The sequence below is a fragment of the Budorcas taxicolor genome, chromosome X (assembly GCF_023091745.1).
Source record: "Budorcas taxicolor isolate Tak-1 chromosome X, Takin1.1, whole genome shotgun sequence".
Classification (NCBI taxonomy): Eukaryota; Metazoa; Chordata; class Mammalia; order Artiodactyla; family Bovidae; genus Budorcas; species Budorcas taxicolor.
The window spans coordinates 110,022,482-110,031,087 of record NC_068935.1 but is presented as its reverse complement, the minus strand read 5'-3'; the positions used below and the strand labels follow the sequence as shown (position 1 = coordinate 110,031,087).

The window sequence follows — 8,606 nt, the reverse complement described above, 5'->3', positions numbered from 1 at the left end:
ATGAACACCCAGGACTGATTTCCTCTAGAATGGACTGGTTGGATCTCCTTGGGGTCCAAGGGATTCTCAAGAGTCTTCTCCAACACCATAGTTCAAAAGCATCAATTTTCGGCGCTCAGCTTTCTTCACAGTCCAACTCTCACATCCATACATGACCACAGGAAAAACCATAGCCTTGACTAGACGGACCTTGGTTGGCAAAGCAATGTCTCTGCTTTTGAATATGCTATCTAGGTTGGTCACAACTTTTCTTCCAAGGAGTAAGCGTCTTTTTACTTCATGGCTGCAGTCACCATCTGCAGTGATTTTGGAGCCCCCAAAAATCTTACTTCCATTTCAACAGTCTCTTTTAAACTCAAGTTACCATTTTTTTGGTCTTATTTTCAACCTGATGCCATTTTTTTATAGATGCTTAATTTAATCATTTTGACTATTTGTTTCATACTCTGAATCTGCACATGGAAGGACAGGATGGCCCACATCACTGACAGTGATCTTCAACTGGATGTTTCCACTTTTTCTTAGCACACTTTTTTTCTAAGGGAGTTTTCCTAACTGGGTATAGCTACAGATCTAATTGCATCATTTCATTATTATATGATAGGAAGTAATGAGCTCTCTGGGCTTCCCTGGTGGCTCAGAGGTTAAAGTGTCTGCCTGGAATGCAGGAGACCCGGGTTCAATCCCTGGGTTGGGAAGATCCCCTGGAGAAGGAAATGGCAACCCACTCCAGTACTCTTGCCTGGAGAATCCCATGGAGGGAGGAGCCTGGTAGGCTACAGTCCATGGGGTCACAAAGAGTCAGACATGACTGAGCGACTTTACTTACTTAATGAGCTCTCTATCACCAGGAGTTTTCAAATTTGAATTGTGTACAGTCAGTCCTCATGTTCGGGAGCCCCACGGCCACAGACTGAACCAACCGTGAATATGGAGGACTATATCATTTTATGGAATGTTCCAGGTGGTGCTAGTGGTAAAGAACGTGCCTAGCAATTCAGGAGGTGTAAGGAGAAGGGACTGGATTCAATCTCTAGGTCAGGAATATCCCCTGGAGGAGAGCACCAGCAACCCACTCCACTATTCTTGCCTGGAGAATTCCATGGACAGAGGAGCTTGGCGGCCTATAGTTCATAGCATCACAAAGAGCTGGACACAACTGAAGCGACTAGCATGCATGCACATCATTTTATATAAGGGACTTAAGCATCCACATAGTTTGGTGTCTGTGGGGGTCCTGGAACCAATTCCCTGAGAATACCCAGTGATGACTGCCTATACTTATATCGGAGGATAGACAAAATGACCACTAAAGCTCGAAGATTCAGATATATTCATCATTACACACAAATATGTTTTAAACTCTTTTTTAAAAAATATAAATTTATTTATTTTAATTGGAGGTTAATTACTTTACAATATTGTATTGGTTTTGCCATACATCAACATGTATCCACCACAGGTATACACGTGTTCCCCATCCTGAACTCCCATCCCTCCTCCCTCCCCGTACCATCCCTCTGGGTCATCCCAGTGCTAGTTCAACACTGAAAATGAAAAAAAAAAAAGAAAGAAAAACAATTTTGATCATTCTAAGATATCCGAGTAACAACATAAAAACAAAATGTCTAATAGTCATTACAATTGAAAATGTGATAGTTTAGACAGCTGTATACAGTGCAGCAGAGAATTTAAAATGGAAAATTTTCTAGAAATCTACATTCTGTACTTGAAGAAAAATTCATAGCTAATGGTACAAGATTTCAAAGTTTAGTCCTAAAGAATGAACAGATACACAGGAAAAATGTATATGTTATGATATTAATTGCAGCATATCTTATAATAATTTTTTTAAATGAAGGTACAATGATCAAAATAAAGGAATGGTCAAAATATTTTATCTACAGAATGGATATTATATTATACAGATAGAAAAATTTCATTTAAAAACATGTATATTACTTAACATGACTATAATATAATACTAGAGAATATAAATAGTATAGTTAATTCATAAGAAACACCACTAGAAATTCTTTAAATATTAAATATGAATATGAATTAACTCAGAAAATGTACCTTATGAGTGATTTTTAAGACTTGTTTATAATTTTAAGAGCTTTCTACAATAAACAGACATTAGTTTCAACAAAGCAAAACACTTATTAATTGTCAATTAAACAAGCTATTGTGGCTGTAATTTGCAGACAAAAATAATTCATTGATTCATTTCTTTTTTCTCCTCATGATTTCTCTTACGACTTTGAAATTACCATTCATTATTTTCAGTCAATAGGATAATTCATGTTGGATTTGGACACCTTCCTTTCCAATCTTAGTATAATGGTTAATTTTATGTGTCAACTTGAATGGCCATGGGTTAAGGGAATACAGAATAAGTAGGAATACAGAATAAGTAGTGGAAAAATTTAGTTAAAATACCAGCTATGACTGCGTGATCAATTACAGACAGGGCTATAATTGCGATGACCATTTCCTATACATTTTGCAATAAATACATTTATGTTTATGTCTGTGTTTGTTTTCTTTCTGCTTTTTTCTTACTCCCTTATCATGTGGCACAAGATATATTTTTATCATAGTATTTAAGCACTGCTAATTTTACATAATAGCTTTTAAATTATGGGATACCAAGGAGAAGATTAAGCATCACTCAGGATTTTACCTCGTCTCCTGGGGAAGAATAAATTTTCAGTTGTAAGCAGTATAGTTGTATCAGTCTAGGCAGAATTATGACCTTGTTATTGTCTTTATTTGGAGATAAACTAGGGCTTAAGGAGATGTATCTAGGTGCTAAACTGTCAAAGGGTGGACTGGTGGTGATTGGTTTTACGTGTCAACTTGGCTGGCCGCATAGTGCTCAGATTATACTTTATTTCTGTATCTGTGAGGGTGTTTTTGGATTAGCATACGAATTAGTGGGCTCAGTAAATTAAACTGTCCTTTTCAATGTGACTGAGCGGCATCCAATCCTTGAGGGCTTAAATAGAACAAAAAACTGAGGAAAGAGTAATTCTACCCTGTTTTCCTGTCTCACTGAGCTGGGACATCTCATTTTTCCAAACCTTTGGACTGGGATTTACTACTTTTTATCCGGCCTTCAGACTCAGGCTGAACTACATCTTCAGTCTTCCTGGGTCTCCAGCCTGCATATAGCAAGATTGCATACAGCCTCGATTATCACAGGAGCCAATTTCTTCTATCCTACTGGATCTGTTTCTCTGGAGGGACCTGACAAATATATTTGGCTTTGAGATAATGTAAATTTTTATTTTCATGCCATTTAAAAAGTTATTTTCATTGACATATAATTTACGTAAAACAAATTCCACCAATTTTAAGTGTTCAGTTTGATGTGTTTTGTCAGAGTTTGTGTGTGAATAACAACTTCCCCCATCACTATAAGTATTACACTGGAGCCTACAAATCTCAGATTTGAGAGAATTCCTGTCCCCTCCTCTCTTCTACTCTCTTTTCAAATTGCCCGATATGTTTAAAAATCCCCATGGGGTTCCCAATATTGTTTGAAGTGCAAGTTCTTCTATTGCTCTTAGTCATTCCTGAAGATGAACTTGATAAATCCACTCTCCACAGTGAAGCTGAAGATTTCCAGCTGCCATTAGAAGTTAGTTACTTTAAAAGGCACCAGTGTTGGGTAACAATCTAAAAATATGGGCACCTACTGTAAGGCTAAGGATCATAGATAGCCAGTGATATTTACCCAGAAGTGCTATAGCAACATTAAGTGAATAAAACAGATTTGTAATGTTCAGTTATTTTGAACATTACAGTCAGTCCTCATCTAACCACTATCCTCAAATCAGCCTCCAATCTTCACAAAATCTGAGTGGTCAAGCATTTAAGGATAGTAATATAAGTAGCAATTGCCCCTCCTTTTCTGTTTGCTCATCTCTGTTTTCCTCAGACCTAAATTACCGAAAAAAAAAAAAAAAAAAAAAGACCACTACAGAACATTTAACCCAGTTCCTGACTTCTGCTCTATTGAATGTACACAATACTTTACCTAACCTGTTGATTCGTTTCTTGGATTAAAAGGAGTAACAGTGAAGAATTAGGTACTTAAAGAACAACTGACTCTCTACTGCCAACTTCCCCCTTATCAAATTTGTGGGTGGACCATGTGGGCAAGATAGCTTCCAAAGGAAGATCAGCAGAATTCAGCAGGTCTGCACCTGATGGAAAAATGACAAAGAACCTGACCTCCTACCTTAATAATTAACTGAGATTATTTCCCTTTTGGGCTTCCCTGGTGGCTTAGACAGTAAAGTGTCTGCCTGCAATGGGGGAGACCTGGGTTCAATCCCTGGGTCAGAAAGATCCCCTGGAGAAGGAAATGGCAACCCACTCCAGTAATTTTGCCTGGAGAATCCCATGGATGGAGGAGCCTGGTAGCCAACAGTCCATGGGGTCCCAGCGAGTCGGACACGACTGAGCGACTTCACTTTCACTTTCATTTCCCTTTTAAAATATTTCATGGCTGAACAAAATCTTCAGTTATTTTTGGGACACAAATCTGCCTTTTTTCCAGGTAGCCAGCTTCCTGATTAAAGCATCTTTTCCTTTCCCAACTAGTACTTGCCTCCCATGTATTGACTTTTCAAGTGACAAGCAGCCAAACCTGAGCTTAGTAACAGTAAACAAACCAGAAACTGAGAAGCCTAAATTAGAAAACAGAGGTCACCATGAAAATAGAAGCTTCTTTGGAATTCCAGAAATTTTCAGGAAAGTTTGTGTCTTATACAAAATACTGAATGGGGACTGAAGCAATTTTCCTGAGATAGCAAGAGGGAGACTTGAAAAATGGGCCCTTTAGCACCCTGATAATTTGTGAAAAGGCCTGAAGCAGAGGTTATATAAGTATTTTGCTGAGACTTTCAAAAATAAAACCAGGGAGATTGAAAGTATAACATACAATAAGATTGAAGCAAAACAAAACAAAACAAAACAAAACACTAGTTAGAAACTTTAACAAGAAATGTAGTTTGCATAGAAAAACTTAAGAATAACTGGATTCAGCACAACAGAGCAAAGTCGTAACGTTTCCTGAGCACAAAGAGTATATCAGAAAAAAGAGGATGGCGGAATGTGGCCAATGAAGCAGAATTATTTGTGAAGATGAAGCTGTAAAGAAATTTTATTTAGAAAGATTTTTATTATGACAGTATGTTTAATATAATAGCTTTGAGGGTCCCCAAAATTCTTATTTTCTGAAACTTTGAACCTCTTAAACATTAGGTTATAATCTTTGCTACCATTCAGGAGTAAGCCTAAATTTCATCTTCTGTAAACTGGAAATAACAACAGTGTTTGCCACAGAGAAATTCCATGAGGATTAAGGGCTTTACTGCATATAAAACCCTTAACACGGTGCCCTTGAAAAAAGCCTATAGAAATGAATGTGATCCTCTGCTATGGCTATTATTTTTGTTATTATTATTAGTTCTCACTTATCAGTAAAAGCCTTCTTAGACATTTATATTAGGATGTTTGTGATCTGTGTGTGGCAAACAGTTAAATTAAAGGACCAGGTAAAACATTGCCTGGGTCAATCAATGGAAATCAGCTCTTTCTCTTGCTCCCTCCTCAGTATTCTATAATCTACCAAGCTGAGATCACTGGAGCTCAACATGGCATGCTAAAATGTTAGATCTGGAATAAAATTTTAAAAGAATCCAGGACAAGGCTAAAACCTAAAAAGTCAGGAAACATGACCCAGAATGTATGAATTGCTGGTGCAAAGGCAATTAATAGGAGATTTGAAACTGGCGGGGGGGCGGGGAGAACTCCCATGTTATGATAATTATTCAATCAGATGACAAGGTACAATTATTAGGAATTCAAGGACACATAGCTTTGCGGAAAAACAGATGCCAACAAATACGGCTGTCGCCTCTATGTATCTTACTTTCTTGACACAAAAGGTTTTCATCCTCACACCTGAAGATACAAAAAACAGTAAATCCTATATATATAATCCACCTTTCTAACACCAAAAATCACTGCCCTCTCTCCTCTCTACTTTCTGTTTTCTCCCAGTCAGGCACATGCTGACATCAGTATTTAAGTGACCCTCTATTATATATATATATATTTTAAAAGATTTTAATCTTAATTTTCAGACTGTTGATTGATATAGTACTTATTGTTACAAATGAAACATTGGAACAAATTTCCATCTTCAGCTTTCCCCACTAATAATCAACTAAATTATTTGAATCATATGTGTTTTTAAAAACAGTTTTTTAACTGTTTAATAAAACAGTTTTAAGAACTCAATATACTATTGCTTAATAAGAAGTAAAAATATATAATGTTTTAACATAATTCATTTTATTCTTGCATTCCATGTTTCTGATGTTAATTTTTATGAAATGGTACTGCTCATGCCACTTAAACTTGATTCACTTAGCAGGAGAGAAGTGACAAAGTGACTGTCCAAGAGCTTTGTTTCTATGGAAACAGTTTCTCCTACTTCAGACTCAAGATGAATGGGGAGGAACAGTGGTATTAACATTAATATTCATAAATGCCAAGTTGGATGATTCTCCTTCCTCTCAGTCTTCTTCCAGTGATATTTAGGGGGTGTGAGCTGTGAAACAGTCTTGCCCCACACCTGACACTGAAGGCTTGAGAGAGAAATAATTCATTGAATGGAGAAAAGGACATGATGAAAATATGACATGTGAATAAACTCATTTTCAGATATATTTATTTAAACTTTACATTGTATTTGGCATATAGTATTTTTTTATATTGGCAATTGACTACTAGAATGTGACCTTAGAATATGGATGTATGTCTGGCTTAACAAATTCTCCAAATATACAAATAGTTCATGAAGCTCAGTGTCAAAAAAATAAAATAAACAAATAACCCAATCAAAAATTAGGAAGAAGGCATAAATAGGCATTTCTTCAAGGAAGACATATAGACGGGCAACAAACAAATGAAAAGATGCTCAACATCACTAATTATTAAAGAAGTGCAAATCAAAACTACAATGAGGTGTCAACTCACATCAGTCAGAATGGCCATTATCAAAAAATCTACAAACAATAAATGCTAGAGAGGGTGTGAAGAAAAGCGAACACTCTTAGACTGTTTTGGGGAAGGTAAATTGATATAGTCACTATGGAGAACAGCATGAAGGTTCCTTAAAAAACTAAAAATAGAACTACTATATGACCCAGCAATCCCACTACTGTGTATATATCCAGAGAAAAGCATAATTCAAAAAGACATATACACCCCAATATTCATTGTATCATTATTTACAACAGCCAGGATATGAAAGCAAGTTAAATGTCCATCAACAGAGGAAATGATGCAGAAGATGTGGTACATAAATGTGATGAAATATTACTCAGCCATTAAAAGGAACAAAATTGAATTTATAGAGACATGGATGGACCTAGAGACTGTCATAGAGAGTGAAGCAAATAAAAGAGAGAAAAATAAATATCGTATTGTGACACATATATGTGGAATCTAGAAAAATGATATAGATGATATTATTTGCAAAGCAGAAACAAAAGACACAAATATAAAGAACAAATGTGTGAATGAAAGTGAAGTGAAAGTGTTGGTCACTTAGTCATATCTTATTCTTTGTGACCCCACGAACTGTAGCCCACCAGGCTCCCATCTGTCCATGGGATTCTCCAGGCAGTAATACTGGAGTGGGTTGCCATTTCCTTCTCCAGGAGATCTTCCCAACCCAGGAATCAAACCTGGGTCTTCTTCATTGCAGGCAGATTTTTACCATCTGAGCCACCAGGGAAGCCCAAGGGCTAAAGGCACATGGTAGGATGAACTGGGAGATTGGGACAGACATAAATACATTATTGATACTATGAGAGAATCTACTGTATAACACAGGGAATTCTCCTTGATGCTCTGTGGTGACCTAAATGGAAAGGAAATCCAAAAATGAGGGTGTGTATGTATATAATTATATATATCTCCTTCCCAAATAACACTACAGATAAGAAAGGTAACTTTGAATGAGCCATCATATTTAGTTAGTAGGTATAAGGATTTTAGAAATTAGTATTAATTGTTTGGTAGTGGCAGTGAATCAGAGCTCAGATGATTACAATTTTCCATATATATTAAACTAAAAATATTGAGTGGGACAAAGTGAAAATACCAGTCAATGAGGTATGAACCAATGCTCACATAAGCACACAGACACATAATCACACAACCAAAACCTTTTGCAGATCTTTCCACATCCTAACATCAGGAACTAAATCAACATGTATAGAGAATAATATAGACTCTTAGGGTTTGCCTGGTAGCTTAGCGGTTAAGAAACTGCCTACAATGCAGGAGCCGCAGGAGGTGCAGATTCGATCCCTGGGTCTAGATGATTCATTCAGGAGGGCATGGCAACCCACTCCAGTACTCTTGTCTGGAGAATCCCAGGAGCAGAGGAGACTGGCAGGCTACAGTCCATGGGGTTGCTTAAAACAATAACTTGTATCTAAAATTTTTCAAGACAGAAACAATTTTTTTTTAAAAATCAGAATGTAGGAACAGAAATCTTTTTTCTTCCTCCTAAT

General features: G+C 36.7%; 1 non-coding gene across 1 annotated transcript; it reads left to right on the top strand.

The window, feature by feature from the left end:
* Positions 1-626: 626 nt before the first annotated feature.
* On the top strand, positions 627-698 carry TRNAS-GGA (transfer RNA serine (anticodon GGA)). Its single transcript has one exon. It is a non-coding gene; the product is annotated as a tRNA-Ser (tRNA).
* The last annotated feature ends 7,908 nt before the right edge of the window (positions 699-8,606 follow it).